This window comes from Myotis nattereri (genome assembly GCF_964212035.1).
Source record: "Myotis nattereri genome assembly, chromosome: 15".
Lineage (NCBI taxonomy): Eukaryota > Metazoa > Chordata > Mammalia > Chiroptera > Vespertilionidae > Myotis > Myotis nattereri.
The window spans coordinates 32,719,004-32,737,193 of record NC_138090.1 but is presented as its reverse complement, the minus strand read 5'-3'; the positions used below and the strand labels follow the sequence as shown (position 1 = coordinate 32,737,193).

Genomic DNA, 18,190 nt, shown 5'->3' with positions numbered 1-18,190 from the left:
CTTCCAGGCCACTTGCTGCGTTGACTTAGTTTGAGGGTCAATAGAAGATGCCGGTATGGCCAAGGAGAGGGTGGGGCTGCTTGGCCTTAGACCATGACCCCTCCCCTGTTGTGTCCCTCGTGCCCCAGGGAGACTGGGAACTGGCTCCTGAGCACCAGGTCAGACCTTCGTAGCCCAGGCTCTTCCTCAGAGCGCTGAGAGCCTGGGCTAGCAGCGGGCCTTGGAGCGGGGGGCTGCCTGCCATTCCGGATAAGGCCCACTGCACCGTGCTCACTCCTTTACCCGCCCTCCTTCCCCTCCTGCCCCTCCTCCTCACGGCATTCCTTCCGGCTGGGGTCTGTGCATGCCCCCACTTGGTCCCCGTTGGGGTGCCCCCTCCCCCCAATTCCGCCTTTTTAGACAGAGAGACTTTTGTCTGGGGGCTGGATAGAGAACAAGGCTCCTTTGAGTGGCTGGTAGAGGATTAGGGTCATGGGGAGGGGCAGGGCCAGAAAAGGGGTGGCTCTGTGCTGGCCACCAGCTGGACTCCAGGCGACCCCCAATACCATCACAGGGGTGGGGAGGAGGGCTGCAGGAACCAGGCCAGGGAGAGGGTGGAGTGCAGGCCAGGGAAAAGGGGTTTGGAGGTCAAGGCTCTGCTGGGGCTATTTTCTGGGGGCAGGGAGAACAGACCCCCACTTCTCAGCAGGGAGGGACAGGGAGGCAGCAATGTTCACCCAGCTGTATGGTTTCTTCATGTGGTTCCCTCAGGCAATTTCTCCGTCCCAGGCCCTAAACTAGGACAAGTCCTCTCCCCACTCCCATTCAGGAGGGGCCAGTCCCTACAAGAAGTGGAGGGGACACGGAGGGAGGGTGGGGCTCAGTCAAAGTGGGAAATTCGGGGTGGGTGGAGATAGACACGGAGGAAGGGAAGGCCTGCGGGGGATTCCAGTCCAGCTAAGGGGTCTTTGTGTCTGGGCAGATAGCATCTCTTGCACAGACAGCTCAAGATTGTAACATCCCTGGGAGACCCCTTTGGTGGTCTTGGGAGTGGAGTGGTGTCTCTCCCTGCTGGGAAGTTTGGGAACTACAGGCATCTCCGAGTGAGAAGGCCTGAGTGCACTGTGGTGGACAGAGCATGCCTCCTCCATCTATGCCACCGTCTACAACAGCGGTTCTCAACCTGTGGGTCGCGACCCCTTTGGCGGTCGAACGACCCCTTCACAGGGGTCACCTAAGACCATCCTGCATATCAGATATTTACAATATTATTCATAGCAGTAGCAACATTACAGTTATGAAGTAGCAACGAAAATAATTTTATGGTTGGGTCACAACATGAGGAACTGTGTTTAAAGAGCCAGAAGGTTGAGAACCACTGGTCTACAAACTCAGATGCCAAAGGGGCCAGGCAAGAATCATGAATGAGTATAGCAGGACAGACGTGAGATTATAAGGCATGGGGATAACTCAGCAAATAGGAGAACTATTGTTCTGTCTAAATGGCAGCTGCCAAAAAGACTGGAGCAGGCTCACATGGACAGGTAAAGAAGTACTTCCCAGATACCTTGGGAAAAAAACAAGATGTATCAAAGTGTGCTGACATTAGTGAAGAGGAAAATAATTTATATGTGAATATGAATAAAATATTGTTGCTTCTGGGGAGGGGGATTGAGAGGCTGAAGGATGGGGTGGGAAGAGACACTCACTTATATATCCTAAAAATGTGCTACCTTGAAAAAAAAGTTTAATTTTTAAAAAGTAAGGGATAGGCTGTACACAGTTCCAGCCAATTGCTACTATTTTTAATAGGTATCAGAGATCTGAATCTTTATGTGGAAGTTCTAATATTAAAAGTTGGGTCAAATTTTTTTAAAAATTATTCAGGTCAAACAGAACACATCTGAGGGCTGGTTTTAGCCTGGGAAGACCACCAATTAGAGATTTCTGTCAACTTCACTTCCAGAATCTTTAGTCACTGTGATTTTGCCTTTGGATATCCAAATGTTTATGAGGCTTATACCCAACAAGGCCAACCATAGCTTCTCCCCAGGGCTGGACTGGAACATGCCATGTCCAAGAGTGAGCTGGATTGGGGCCGGGGCTTTTGGCTGGGAGGGTAGGACTAGAGATCCCCTGTGGATGGGTGAAAGTGTGCACACTGGGACCTGGGGAGGGTTTGCAGAGAGTGAGGTATGTGCAGCCTCTTGCATCCTGTTGGTGAGTCTTGCAGGCTGATTTGATTTCAGTCATTTTGAGGCAGGATCGTAAGAAGCTAGGGAATTTCCTTGACAAGTGGAATAAAGGAAACAGACAAAATAACTAAATAAGGCCAAACAATTTGAGCAATGACCAGCCAGCTAATGAATCACAAGGCTTTATCTTCCCTAACCAAGGACACTCAGGAGCAAATGGTTTACACATTCTAGACCAGTGGTTCTTAACCTTCCTAATGCCGTGACCCTTTAATACAGTTCCTCATGTTGTGGTGACCCCCAACCATAAAATTATTTTCATTGCTACTTCATAACTGTAATTTTGCTACTGTTATGAATCGTAATGTAAATATCTGATATGCAGGATGTATTTAGGTGACCCCTGTGAAAGGGTCGTTCGACCCCCAAAAGGGTCACGACCCACAGGTAGAATCTAGACCAGCCGGGGGCAAACTATGGCCCGCGGGCCGGATCCGGCCCATCTGAAATGAATAAAACTAAAAAAAAAAAGACCGTACCCTTTTATGTAATGATGTTTACTTTGAATTTATATTAGTTCACACAAACACTCCATCCATGCTTCCGGTCCAGTTTAAGAACCCATTGTGGCCCTCGAGTCAAAAAGTTTGCCCACCCCTGATCTAGACCATTCTGGGACAGACTAGCCTTAGTCCCAGTCCCTCTTTGATGATGTTCTTGAAAAATGAAACTAGCCGAAACCGGTTTGGCTCAGTGGATAGAGTGTCGGCTTGTGGACTGACGGGTCCCAGGTTCAATTCCGGTCGAGGGCATGTACCTGGGTTGCGGGCATATCCCCGGTGGGAGATGTGTGGGAGGCGACTGATCGATGTTTCTCTCTCATCGATGTTTCTAGCTCTCTATCTCTCTCCCTTCCTCTCTGTAAAAAAATCAATAAAATATATTTAAAAAAGAAAAAAAAAAGAAAAATGAAACTAACCAGAAAAAAACCCTGTCCTTTCCATACACACATTCTGATGAATCAACATATTGAGGACACACCTGGAATAATGAATATTCTGTTAAGACCCTCCCCTGAGAACTCCCCTAGGATTCCTGCCCACAGAAGCGTGTATCTCTGCTCTCTTTCACTTATACTCTAATGGTTTCTACAAGACTTACAACCAGAGAAGCAATGGGCAGTGGCAGCTTGTCCCAGGATAACCCCCGATCCTATCTCCAAGGCCCCCTTTTTCTCTGACTTGCCAGTGAGCCAAAGCAGCCCCACCTAGGCTCTCTCCTGTTGCTTCTTCTACCTTAAGCCCTTCCTTGTCCCCAGCTTTTATAAACATGCCCTCAAAATCACTTGGACTCCTATGAAGTCAAGAACCCACACACTATAGGCCAGGCTGAGGTGGTCTGGTAACAGTATTAAAGTGTGTCCATTTATTTTTTTATATATACAGTAGAGGCCCAGGGGGGGGACAGGCCTAAGCCGGCAGTCGGACATCCCCTGAGGGCTCCCAGACTGCAAGAGGGCACAGGCCGGGCTGAGGGACGCCCCCCTCCAGTGCACAAATTTTGTACACCAGGCCTCTAGTCTATATATAGAAAATAAGGTGCAAAACTGCCATTCACTGAAGCATTATCTCAATTCATTGAGATTTTGCTTTCCAGAAATTGTCGACAGGTTGGCTCAAATAAACTCACAAAAAATTCCCTATAGGTTTGAATGTTTCTTAACTTTACAGTTTATATATATAGCGTATAGATAATAATGTCATTTGAAATAGTTCCCCTTCATTTTGCTTTTGAAATCCTTTGGCCCTGAAGAACCTGTTGAAGTTGTGATTGGCTGAGATTTCTCAGTATCCTGGAAATCTTTGCAAAATGAGAAAAACCAAATCTACAAATAGTTTCTGAATATCACAAACTTTTCAGGAATGCTGAATAAAAATACAAAAGCAAAGCCATAGGGTGTTTTATAGTCACCTGTTTAAAACTTTATTAATTTTGGTTTTAATATTCAGGCTCAATAATTTTATTGCTCTTCTTTTAAGTCTGCGAATGTTTCCATAGGCTCCTGACAAATTTATAGGCCCCAGATGGACAGCCTGGGGTGTGGGAGCCAGAGGCACCTGACTCATGAGGGGTTCTTGTTGGGCCAGTTCCCCATCTTTCCAGGTGAAAATTGAGAGGCCAGAAAGGGGACCTGGCCCTTAGCAGGTCTGCCTCGGACCAGCCGGTACTGTGTGGGTTCTTGACTTTGTGCAGGGAAAATTTCAAACATGAGTCCAGATGACTATGAGGAAATGTTTATTAAAGCTGAGGACAGTAAAATATGAAAGGATTTAGCATGGAAGAAGCAATAGGAGAGTCTAGGGTGGACTGCCCTAGTTCTCTGGAAAGTCAGAGAAAAGGGGGCCTTGGGATCACGTTCAGGGGTTAACCTGGGATGAGCTGTTGCTACCCATTGCTCCTCTGGTTGCAAGTTTTGTGGGGTTTCTTAGAGTTTAGGAGATGCATGGCTGTAAGAGTGGGGGAAACGGGGGGAAAGGGAATGATGGGAACTGCTCCCCAGAGGGAGAGCATGTGCAAGGTCCTTTGTCTTGAGGCTTTATTTCTTTCTCACTGGCTTTATTTCTTTTAGGGAAGGATTTCAGCAAAATAGTCATCAGTTTTCTAGGTGTGCTCCTCCAGGGTGGTGGTCTCCACCGATTGGTCGGTGTCAGGGCAGGGGTCATTGTAGCTGGTCCTGGTGTCACCCCCTGGTTTTGCTGTTTTCTGGGTCTGGAGCTGAAATACACTGAAGCCTAGATGTTATTTCTAGGGAGGCAACCTTCTGTATCGGCTGGAAATTGCTCTGCAGTTTGTTCAGCATCTGTCTTCATTTCCCTATTCCACTTGTTCTACTGGCTTACTGTCCTGTCTCAGGTTGGGGAGGTGAGGTTGCAGCAATATTCCAAGTTCCTATTTCCTGGGCAATATGAGGACAGAGAGACCCATGGGCAGATAAGTATGGCCTCCTGGGGCTCTGAAACTGCACCCTGTGGCCTCTGTATTGCACACCTGTGAGAGAAGAGTGGGAGCTGGCAGGTGGCCCAGTCCTGCCATTTTGGGGTGGGGTGACATGCCACACAGGGCAGCCTTAAAACCTTCCCTCTCTACTGCTTTTGTTGTAGGTGGTGGCCAACTACAAGCTCTGGATGGAGAGTCCACCAGCAATGTGGGAAGGGCCCAAGCAAGCACTGGGCAACCAGGTAACCTCATGCATGAGCCAAGGCGGAAAACTGGACTATAAGGGCTGCCTTGATGGCTGGGTATCCTCAGAGGTTGAGTATATGTGACTGGGATGTGTCTGGAACAAAAAGTGAGTGGGGGATTCTAATCTGTGGTTCTAATCTCCCACAAGGGTAATGTCCAGAGAGGGTTGAAGTGGATCTTGGGAAGTGCGAGAAATCTCCAGTATGGGGGATTGAGCACACAGGACACATAGAATAGTCACAAGGGACTTTCTGAGGATGGGAAACAAAAATTCTAGGCCTAGGGAATACATTCCCCCAGATAGTCCATTGAGGAGAATGCTGAGGATCAGGGAGGAGGGGGACAGTCCCCAAACCAGGAACAAGAAAGATTGCTCTGCTTCGGTGGTGTTTTATACAGGGCATTCTGTGGTGCGTGGCTGGACAGACAAGGAGCATGATGAGAAGCTTTATCTGCGGGTTGTGTGCACCTATGAATATCCTATATCAGTGGTCGGCAAACTGCAGCTCGCGAGCCACATGCGGCTCTTTGGCCCCTTGAGTGTGGCTCTTCCACAAAATACCATGTGCGGGCATGCATGTACAGTGCGATTAAAACTTCATGGCCCATGCGCAGAAGTCGGTTTTCGGCCTGGGTGAGTCTGTTTTGAAGAATTGGCGTTAGAAGAAGTGGGGGTACGTTCGCTGGGGTCGACCCCTCAGATTGAGGACGTTTTTAGCAAAGGTCATCTTAGGAGTACCCTAATTAAGTTAATAACAATGTACCTACCTATATAGTTTAAGTTTAAAAAATTTGGCTCTCAAAAGAAATTTCAATCGTTGTACTGTTGATATTTGGCTCTGTTGACGAATGAGTTTGTCGACCACTGTCCTAGACACTAGAGCAGCGGTTCTCAACTTGTGGGTCGTGACACTTTTGGGGGTCAAACGACCCTTTTGGGGGTCGAATGACCCTTTCACAGGGGTCGCCTAAGACCATCGGAAAACACATATATAATTACATATTGTTTTTGTGATTAATCACTATGCTTTAATTATGTTCAATTTGTAACAATGAAAATACATCCTGCATATCAGATATTTACATTAAGATTCATAACAGTAGCAAAATTACAGTTATGAAGTAGCAATGAAAATAATTTTATGGTTGGGGGTCACCACAACATGAGGAACTGTATTAAAGGGTCACGGCATTAGGAAGGTTGAGGACCGCTGCACTAGAGCAAAGTGAGCCTGGGGCAAGTTACTGTTGCGGTGGGGGATGGAGGGAAAGCAAAGGTGAGAGACATAAGTAAAATCTGAGTGTCTAGGAAAAATTAAAGGGAAGATATCCTAAAACTTCCAGGAAATCTCCACCAATGAAGCAAAGAAAAAGAAAAATACCTCTATTATTCTGTGAGCAACAAACCAACCTGAGTTGGGGTCTCGGACAATTTGCTCATATGATTGTAAAGACAGACAGAACCTCCCAGATTGGAGAGGGTGCAGGTCAGGCTGAGGGACACCCCACACCCCCCAGTGCACGAATGTCATGCACCGGGCCTCTAGTTGTATATAAGAGTGTTTCAGTTTGTGTCTCTTTGTTTTTTGGTTTAATTTATTTAAAGATAGGGCATGTCCCACTTTGGGGGAGCCCAGCTATTTGTGGCAAGGCTGAACATGTGGCAGAGATTGCAGGAACGTCCAGCAGCTGCCAAGAATTCTTAATCTTTGGGACTCTTCTCGCTTTCCCTCTCAGGGCATCAGCTGCCTGAAACTCTTAGCTAGTGAGAGTTCTTGTCTGTGTGTTTGTAATGTAATTTAGGTTACCAATTTACTTTGCTTGCTGTCTATCTTTTGGGGGCTTAGTTTGCTCTTCGCTGGTTTATGAACATAGGGACAAAGATTACATGAGGAAGTAGGGATTACAGGCCCGGGGAAGTAAGTGATGTGGGCTGGGGTGGGACTCCATTGTTTGGGCAACATCGTTGTTAACCTTTCCATGATCATAGGCAGGTCTTGAATGAGAATGGACTACATTCCAAGGTTGACTCCCAGGTCCAAAGTTGACTACCAGGTCCCAGGGGCTTACAATTTCCAGATTTTTGCCTCTAACACTGGGAGGAACAGATCTGCAGAAGTGCCCTCTAGCAAGTTGGAGAGATAGCAATAGGGTGGGGTTGGGGGGCGGGGGGAGTAGACAGGGTCACTCCCGTTTTTATAAAGAAAAATAAAATAAATAGTACTTTCACATTAAAGCCACTGAAGGCTGGTAAGTTGTCCCTGTTACAAAATTGCCAATAAAATGCCTTGAGTAATAATAGTTAGCTTTAAAATCTCAAAGTTGTTGTAAATATAAAAATATTAAGTGTATATGATAATAGTTATATATGCCTAAACATAGTTTTCCAAAAACTTTTAGTAACTTCCAAAGTTTTAGTAACTTAAAACTTTGAGATTGCTGGGTTAAATGGTAAAAAAATTATTAAATATCTAGGTATTTTGAAATACCAGGATACTGAAATATTAACCTCAGTTTGCCATGTATGGAGAATCTAGAGCATCCGTGGGCAAACTACGGCCCGCGGGCCGGATGCGGCCCGTTTGAAATGAATAAAACTAAAAAAAAAAAAAGACCATACCCTTTTATGTAATGATGTTTACTTTGAATTTATATTAGTTCACACAAACACTCCATCCATGCTTTTGTTCCGGCCCTCCAGTCCAGTTTAAGAACCCATTGTGTTGCCAAAACCGGTTTGGCTCAGTGGATAGAGCGTCAGCCTGAGGACTGAAGGGGTCCCAGGTTCGATTCCGGTCAAGGGCATGTACCTTGGTTGCGGGCACATCCCCAGTGGGGAGTGTGCAGGAGGCAGCTGATCGATGTTTCTCTCTCATCGATGTTTCTAACTCTCTATCTCTCTCCTTTCCTCTCTGTAAAAACTCAATAAAATATATTTAAAAAAAAAAAAAAAAGAACCCATTGTGGCCCTCGAGTCAAAAAGGTTGCCCACCCCTGATCTAGAGGATAGATTTGAATCTGTTAATGAACAATAAGTCTTGTATTTTATTTAAAATATCTCTTAAAATTGTGAATGTATTGCTACTCTGAGGAATGTTAATTACTTACATGTCACCTAAAAATTAAGGTTTCTAAGGGTTAAGAATTCTAACTAATTAGGAAGAAATTATGGTTTTGGTGTCACTTTGAAGTAAAAAGAAAGTGGGTTCTGAAAGTTGTAAGATTTATGAGGAAGGGTTTGTGAACGTTGAGGAATGTTTGTAAAGAGAACTGTTGAAAGGAAGTTATATAAATGACACAGCCCAGTAAGCCAGGACAAGTAGAATAGGAAGCTGAGGTGGTTAAACAGCAATTTGGAGCTGTTTAGTAAACCCCATCTTCCATAAACCAAGGACACTTAAGAGTAAGTGATTTACATTTTGCCTCCCTAACAAGAGTTCATATAAAAAGTTTATATGAACGTACTCAGGGAGACAGGTAGCAGAAATCCAATTAGTGTCATTTGCTGACCACACCCAAGGACAAATGAAGTTAAACTTTTTCTTGACCTAGAGTTGGCTTTAGGTGATTCCAATAGGCCCCGGTATGCCTCAAGCTCTCCCTACAATGGAGACTAGGGACAATTTCTTAAGCACTATGTACTGGCTATCTCTTCTATTTTAATGTCTCTCAGATCAGAAGGCCTCCTGGCTCAAAGCCCTCTTCTTGAGTTCCTGGCTTATCACCATCGACCAGGAGACTACGTTACCACTGAGTCTGCTGTTTGGACTGCAGAGCAAGGTTGGACCCATCCCACTCGGGTTGGGGGTGTACCACCAGCCTCTCTGGGTGGAGACACCTCATCTTGGATGGCCATTTCAGGACATAGCCCCTTAAAGTTAACACCAAAGAAACTGTAAGCTGTCTATTTGCTTTAGGGCTCTGGCAAATTGCAGGGGAAATGTGTATAATCAGGATCATGCTTACCCAGTTAAGTTATTGATTATAGATAACTTGAATGACCTGGATATTTCAGCCTTTAGGCCCAGAGATTGGCTAGGACTACATTTAGGAGTAGATGTTACAGGACAAGATCCCCTAGACCAGTGGTCGGCAAACAGCGGCTCGCGAGCCACATGAGGCTCTTTGACCCCTTGAATGTGGCTCTTCCACAAAATACCGACTTCTGTGCATGGGCCACAAAGTTTCAATCACACTGTACGTGCACGCCCGCACATGGTATTTTGTGGAAGAGCCATACTCAAGGGGCCAAAGAGCCACATGTGGCTTGCGAGCCGCAGTTTGCCGACCACTGCCCTAGACCACGGCCACCAGCATGCAAACAGAAGTAGGATATAAGAAAACAAATGCCTGGGTGGAATGGATTAAATATTCTGTATGTGCCCTAAATAAAAGTGACTGTTATACTTGTGCAGCACGAAGGCTAGAGGCCCAAGTGGTCCCATTTCCATTCGGATGGACCTCAGGCAGTAATGGGATGGAATGTATGCTTGCCTGTATCGGGAGGAAACCGCCTGGGGAAACGCTTCCTGTACAACTTTATCCCTGTTGTTCCCATCCAACAGAGGTAAAGCGCAAGGGTCCCCAAAACAATTCAGCCTTCATCTTCTGATGTAAACTATACCTCCTGCCTCTCAATGTGTTTGGGGGGGAACAGTATTCAGAGTTTATGAAAAATTTATCCAGATGCATAAATGGCCGAGTATCCTCAGAAGTCAATCATTCTGCACTGTCGATATCCCATGCTAATGTCTGGTGGTATTGTGGGGGACCATTGTTGCGACCTTGCCCAGCAACTGGAGCAGAACTTGTGCTCTGATACAATTGACTATCCCTTTCACTTTGGCATATCATAACCTTTTCAATGGACAGACAGGCTAGTAAGAAGAGAGAGAGTCCAGGGGGCTCCTTTGATCCCTGTATTTACACAGATTCTATTGGGGTTCAGGAGGAGTGCCAAATGAGTTTAAGGCTAGAAATCAGATCACTGTAGGATTTGAATCTGTCCTGTTCTGGTTGTCAACTGTCAACAAAAATGTGGATTGGGTTAATTATATTTACTATAATCAGAAAAGGTTTGTTAACTATACTCGAGATGCAGTTAAAGGTATAGCTGAACAACTAGATGCCACCAGCAGGATGATGTGGGAGAATAGGTTGGCCTTGGATATGATTCTGGCAGAAAAAGGAGGAGTATGCGTAATGTTGGGAGGGGTGGGCAATGTTGTACATTCATTCCTGACAACACAGCTCCAGACAGAACCATTACTAAGGCCCTACAGAGATTGGCAACTTTAGCTAATGAGTTCATTGAGAATACTGGAATTAAGGATCCTTTCTCCAACTAGAGCAATGGTTCAGAAAGTGGAAAAGAATGATGGTTTCTATATTCACCTCTTTGATAATCGGGTTAGGAGTTACAGTAATGGGATGTTATATCATCCTTTGTATGAGAGGTCTTATCCAAAGGTTAATTGAAACCACATTGACCAAACAGCAAAATGATCTCCTTCTCCTAAACACTGCAGAGCATGAAGTCAGCTAATGCTGAGTTTGAAGAAAAGGGTTCCACCCTAAGAAAATGGGGGAATTGTAAGAATAAACAAGTAATCTTTTCTGTCAAAAAAGGGAGTGTAGGCAACCACCATTTTGAAATGGCAAAGGTCAACCCCTCCCTATTTTTTTTAAAAAATATATATTTTATTGATTTTTTTACAGAGAGAAAGGGAGAGAGATAGAAAGTTAGAAACATTGATGAGAGAGAAACATGGATCAGCTGCCTCCTGCACACCCCTCACTGGGTATGTGCCCGCAACCAAGGTACATGCCCTTGACCGGAATCGAACCTGGGACCTTTCAGTCCGCAGGCCGACACTCTATCCACTGAGCCAAACCGGTTACGGCAATCCCTCCCTTTTTTTCTTTAAATTAGCCAATCACAAAAGAATGTGCACCTATGCTCTGACCAATCAAGAGTGAGGGACAGATGGCATGTGTCAAAGGATAAAACCCAAGCAGACCATTCATTCAATGTGCATGCTGCCAGACCCAGTGTTGGCTGCACATACTCCTGCAGAAGTAAAGATATTTGCCTTACTGTCTGGCTCCTGACTATCCTTGGTGTTCTATCAGGACCCCTAGTTTATGGGCTCACCTTATTTCTAACAGGTTGGATTAAATAATTGAACGGATACCCTGTCCCCTGGGAACTGACCTTTAGACCACTTCACAATTGACATTCCATTACATTCCCTTTCAAGAAGACCACATTCCACTTGCTAAGACTACTATCTTTTCCCTTGGGACTTTCCCAGGATCTGCACCCACCCAGAGAATTCTCTGCCCAGAAAAAGCCTATCTAGAGTCATTTAAAATCTCTGACTCCCAGTCCCTGACTGCCAGCACTATTTTGAGGCTCAGCCCATCTGGTTTTCCAGATGATCTAATAAATTCATAATTCTTTACCACTTTCTACCTCATGCATTCCTCCTTCTGTGACCCTAACACTCGGTGCTTGAGTTCAGCCTAGGAAAGATTCAGAGCCAAGACTTCAACTATAAGGAACATCTATATATATAAAAAGCCAAGTGACCATTACAGTGGAATGACCAGAACGACCAGAATGATTGGTGGCTATGATGCACGCTGTGGCAGCCAACCAGTGTGATCTAGCCCCGATTGGCCCCCCCCAACTCCCTTAGGCCCCTCCCCCCAGCTGGCCCCGCCCCCATCTAGCCCCCCCCCCCCCCCTCACTCCAAGGTGCCCAAGAGCTGCCCTGAGGCCTGGAGCCCAAGGGGGGAGGGGGGAGGCTCCTGGCTGTGCTCTTTCAGACCTCGAGAGCACCAAATTACAAATGTGGCTGTCACGAGGGAGGCCTGGCTGGGAAGTGGGAGGAATGCACAGCAAAGAAGGTGAGAACTGAGGAAAAGCCTGCCTGAAAGAACCCGCACTAGGGGCAGCCACACCTTCTACCTGCAACTCCAACCCAGCTCCACAGGCTCTCTGACAGACGCTACTGTGAGGCAGGTGCGGAGAGGGCTCCCCAGGCACCTGAGGGGGGTGCACTGCGGCCCCTGCACACCACCGCTGCCCCTCACTAACCTGTGCCCGCCCACCTGCGCAGCAGCCACTGCCTCCTCGCGCTCACACTGCTGCCACAGCCTCCTCCTGCACTGTGCCCTGGCCGGCCTCAGGCACTCCATTCTTACCCCGCCCTGCCTCTGCCTGTTTACAATGATTGGGACAAACAGGACAGGCTGGCCCAGTGCGCAAGCACATTCCCTCTTCCTGCTGCAGCCGGCTTCCTGGGTCCTCCACTCTGCGCTGACAGATAAGGCTGACCTGGCCCGGGGTACACCAGGGGGTGTAGTTCTCGGAAACCCAGAGCCCAGTCTATAGGAGAGCTCTTTGTGGAGGAAGCACACTACAACTCCCAAGAAGCACCATACCTCCTGTGGCCCTGAAGCTCATGGAGGAGAGTGAGGGAGCACGGGAAAGAAAATGCCATGCTGGTGCTCCGGGGGCGCCTATGCAGTTCCTGATCTTGGGGAGTTACACCAACTGCCGCAGCCCCTCCCCCCGGCCGGCCCTGCCCCTGATCAGCCCCCCCTACCCCAATTGGGGGCAGGGCCAGCTGACCTCCCACGGCCCCTTCCCCCAGCCAACCCGGCCCAATGGCCCCATGGAGGCAGGCTGGTAGACCCCACCCATGCACAAATTCATGCACTGGGCCTCTACTCTCTCTATATGTAAAAGCCTAAGTGACCATTACAACCAGACAACCAGATGATCAGCTGGAGCTATGATGCACACTGACCACCAGGGGGCAGACGCTCAACGCAGGAGCTGCCCCTTGGTGGTCAGTGCGCTCCCACAACCAACCTCCCATAGTAGGCCTTCCTCCTGTAGTCCCTCCCCCACACTGGCCAGCCCTGATTGACCCCAATCAGGACTGGGCAAGATGGCCCCAATCAGCCCCGATCACTGGCCAGGCCAAGGTATCCCACCTGTGCACAAATTCATGCACTGGGCCTCTAGTCCTATATAATAAAAGCCTAATATGCTAAGTGTCCGGTCGTCCGGTCGTCCGTTCAACCAATCAAAGCGTAATATGCTAATGATATGCTAAAGCTGCTCAACCGCTCGCTATGACATGCACTGACCACCAGGGGACAGGTGCTCTGACCAGTAAGTAGGTTAGCTTGTTGCTGGGGTCTGGCCAATAGGGACTGAGTGAGATCGGCCAGACACGCCCTGGAGCCCTCCCACGGTTCCTCCCCACTGTCCAACCTCCCCCATCTCTCCCTGGCCCCAGTCATGCACTGGTGGGGTCCCTCAGCCTGGCCTGTGCCCTCTTGCAATCTGGGACCCCTCAGGGGATGTTGGAGAAGGTTTTGGTTCGATCCCACAGGCCAGGTGGAGGGACCCCACTGGTGCACAAATTTGTGCACCGGGCCTCTAGTTTATTTATAAAATCTCATAGGTAGAAGAAGTAATTTGTGGAAGAAATGGACTTGGGAAACAAGTTATAGGGGCAAAGGAAGGGCCCTTGGAGCTTGGGCGTGAGGAAGGTAATGGTAATGCGCCTGAGGGCCGGGGGAGGAGTAGGGGATAGGGAAAGGTGTGGGCTTGCTCCTGGAGGAGGAGCATGGGTTTTAAGGATGGAGATTTTTAGGGAGGTCCCAGGGGGAAGATCTTAATAGACTATTCATCAGCTTCCCAGGTGTGTCCTTTCAGGGTCTAGGTGTCCACTGATTGATTGGCCTATGCTAGGGCAGGGGCTCATTTTCCAATGCAGCTGGTCCTGAGGGCAGCTGTGCCTGGTTTTGCTGCTTTTCTGGGCCTGGAACTGAAATAAAGGGTCTCCCGAAATTCACGCAAGAAGTAATTTTGATAAAAAACACAGGTTTATACTAAAAAATTGTAAATTTTTTATTGATTCATAAAGTATACAATATAGGGTTATGTATGGAATAGCATATCGGGAAAATGGCCTCCACGGCTTTGCTGGCACATACGCACTCTTTTGTTGAAATTTTCCATGACCGTTTTGCATAAATGTGGCTGAATTTCGATGAGGCTCATTTTCATCTTGATGGCTTGGTTCATTGACAAAATTGTCGCATTTGGGGTTCAGAAAATGCACGAGTGATTGTTGAGAAACAAATGTATCCACAACGTGTCACTGTTTGGTGCGGATTTTGGGCTGCAGGCATCATAGGACCATTCTTCGAAAATGCGGCTGCTCAGGCAATAACAGTTAATGGTGCTCGCTATCGAGACATGATAATCCAGTGTTTAGGTATGCTATTCCATACATAACCCTATACTGTATACTTCAGTAATCAATAAAAATTTAAAATTTTTAATTATAAACGTGTGTTTTCTATCAAAATTACTTCTTGTGTGAATTTTGGGACACCCTTTACAACTGAGGCCTAGAAGTTATCTCCAGGGAGGAAAGGTCAGGGGGGCCAAACCCAACGACCAGCGATATGCTAGAGGAGGAACGGTCACCCTGGGGGTGAGGTCCCACCCTACAGCTGTCCTTTGCTAGACACCCAGAGCTTCACACTCTGGTGACCTTCTGTATCTGGCCCATCGTTCTTGCTCTGCTCATATCTGTCTAACAGCCTATCACACTTTGATGTCATCACCCACCAAGAGAAGCTGGAAATGTTGGTTTTTATGATGTTATCTCCTGATTTTTAAGTACTGGCAACTGACTTTTTAAATTTAACACTTTGAAGACCAAATAAAATATGTCCAATGGTTGGATCAGGCCCTGGGGGTACTGGTGTGTGTTCCCCATCTTAGAGACTAGGCTAGCTGAGGGGGAGGGTGTTCAGCCCCCTGGCTCACCCCTCCCGCCCACCCCCACCCCCATTGTCACTCTGTTCCAGTCTTTTCCTACTTCTGGAACATTCTTGCAAGAGCGGGTGTTTGTCTGGTTGAACAGGCACACACAGAGCAGGGTCACAGGCTATTTACCCCTAGGGTGGGAGAGTCCCTGCTCCAGCTCCTCACTGGCTGAGACTATAGCTAATAGTTCCCTCACACTTGGTCTGGGTCTTGTCGTCTCGACTGGGCCATTTAAAACAATGGGCTGAGGCCTTTTGTAGTTGTTTCCACCTCCCCCTAATCTAGTGGAGGCAGGTGTTTCATCCTGGGCGCCTGGGGGGTCTCCACCCAGATGCTGGTTCACCTACACAGTTCTTTGTTCTTGGATCCTCTTCCCTCCTCCCTACATTCTGTTTGCCCTGGGGAGATTCAGTTACCATTTCCCTGAAAAGTTGACTATACTGGAGATGGACCACAGAGACCTATTTTCTACAATCACCCTATTTAAAATCATACCCACCCTTAGCCTTTTCTGTTCCCTTATGACTTACCTATCTTTAAAAGCATATTTGAGGAAACTTCTCTTTGCTTTTTTGATTTTCTGCTTCCCCTGCTGGCAAGTCATCTCCTCCAGTAACCGAAGGAAATGCTTCCTCTCTCGGTGGCCTGAGGCTAATGCCTCCTGCTGTAGATATGCCACTAACTAGAAGAATTCTGATGGAGGCTTGAGCAGCCCGTCAGCAAAGGGGTGGGGAAATACGCACAAAGTGATGACTGTTTTTCTTTTCTTTTTTCTTTTTTTATTTTTAAGCACGGTGAAACTAAATTCTAAGAGACACTGGATGTCATTAGTGTGGTTATAATTAGTTCATTATAAAAGAGACACGGAAATTACTCACATGATGAAAGATTTCAGGACTTCAGTGGAATGGGCAGCGTCACATGATGCCATCTCAATAGTGATTTATTTCAGTCTACATACTGTCTAAGAATGTCACCATTTCCAAATAACAAGTAGTCCTGTCGTCTAAAACTACTTTGGTGCCTCCATATTCTGGAAGAACTTTATCTCCAACTTTCACGCTAACCTGTTGAATCTCTCCACCCTTTCCTTGGGAGCCGGACCCAACAGTGTCTACTGTTGCTTGCAATACTTTTCCTTGAGCTTTTTCTGGAAGCATCATGCCTCCTTTGGTTACAGTTACCAGGGCACTCCTTTCAACTAGTACTCGGTCAAGGGGAAGGGACTTCCTAAGGCCTGTCCTGCCAGCTGTCCCTGCAGGCAGGCACTGGCCACGTGAACCCAAGAGTGGCTCAGCATGTAGGTGACTGCTCCACAGCCCGTCCCCCTAGAGGGCTGCAGCAGCGCCCCAATTGGCCCTGAGGCCTCAGTGCAGCCCATGTCCTGGCAACAGGGAGGCAGCAGTAATGACTTTTTCAAAGCTTCACAGGAGTCTCCTTAAGACAGTGGTTCTCAACCTTCCTAATGCTGCGACCCTTTAATACAGTTCCTCATGTTGTGGTGACCCCCAATTTCATTGTTACAAATTAAACATAATTAAAGCATAGTGATTAATCACAAAAACAATATGTAATTATATATGTGTTTTCCAATGGTCTTAGGCGACCCCTGTGAAAGGGTCGTTCGACCCCCAAAAGGGTCGTGACCCACAGGTTGAGAACCGCTGCCTTAAGAGGAGAGAGAGAGTGTGTGTGTGTGTGTGTGTGTGTGTGTGTGTGTGTGTGTGTGTAGGGGGGTAAGAGGGGGGTTAAAGGACCAAAGGGATTGAGGAATGTCCCACTATTCCTTGGATTCCTTTTTTTGTTTTTTACAGAGAGGAAGGAGAAGGATAGAGAGTTAGAAACATCGATCAGCTGCCTCCTGGACACCTCCTACTGGGGATGTGCCCGCAACCAAGGTACATGCCCTTGACCAGAATCAAACCTGGGACCTTTCAGTCCGCAGGCCAACACTCTATCCACTGAGCCAAACCGGTTAGGGCTCCTTGGATTCCTTTTGACACCTCCCTGTCTAACTGTGTAAGGGAAGCACCCACCGCTTGCCTCTCCCCTCCTCCCTTCCCTTAACAATAGAAGATGCCTGGAGTCGAGACTCTTAAGATGCATTTGAGAATCATTTCTCCTATCCTCTTGAGCTAGGCCTTCCTGATCAATAAACCTTTCCTTGCTCCAACTCTGACCTATTGAATATTGGCCTTTATTTATTTATTATTTTTTAAAAATATATAATTTATTGATTTTTAACAGAGATGAAGAGAGAGGGACAGAGAGTCAGAAACATCGATGACAGAGAAACATTGATCAGCCGCCTCCTGCACACCTCCTACTGGGGATGTGCCCACAACCAAGGTACATGCCCTTGACCAGAATCGAACCTGGGACCTGAAAGGACAGAGCAGGACTGATGGCTGTGTCCTTAACCCCTCTTTCCAAGAAAAAGCCGCAGGGTGTATCAGTTACTCAGCCTGCCCTTATCTCGGCCAATGGGAAAGCGGGGGAAACTAGCCCAAGGCCAAAAGTATGCTGGCCACCCCCCTGTCTTTGTGTAACCAGACCCTAGCTGCACCCTGCCTGAACCCCCGACCCCAAGCCCTATAAATTCTTTGTTCTCTTGGGATTCGGGGCTCTCTCTTGCATCCAGTAATGGAGGCAAGGGGGGGACCAAGCGAGCTTGTATAAGAGACCCTCTGCTTTTGCATCGGACTGGCTCCCTGGCGTGGTTTCTTGGGGATCTTGAATTCTGGGCATAACAGGACCTTTTATTTTTTTTTATTTTTATTTTTTATTTAAAAAATATATTTTATTGATTTTCTACAGAGAGGAAGGGAGAGAGACAGAGAGCTAGAAACATCGATGAGAGAGACATCGATCAGCTGCCTCCTGCACATCTCCTACTGGGGATGTGCCCGCA

General features: G+C 47.2%; 1 protein-coding gene and 1 pseudogene across 5 annotated transcripts in view; both read right to left on the bottom strand.

The window, feature by feature from the left end:
• The window catches only part of FXYD3 (FXYD domain containing ion transport regulator 3), a 35,986-nt gene that overhangs the window by 6,269 nt on the left and 11,527 nt on the right, over positions 1-18,190 (bottom strand). The gene's annotated exons all lie outside the window — the stretch shown is intronic.
• On the bottom strand, positions 16,228-16,660 carry LOC308531441 (10 kDa heat shock protein, mitochondrial-like; annotated as a pseudogene). Its single transcript has one exon. The product of its transcript is annotated as a 10 kDa heat shock protein, mitochondrial-like (transcript).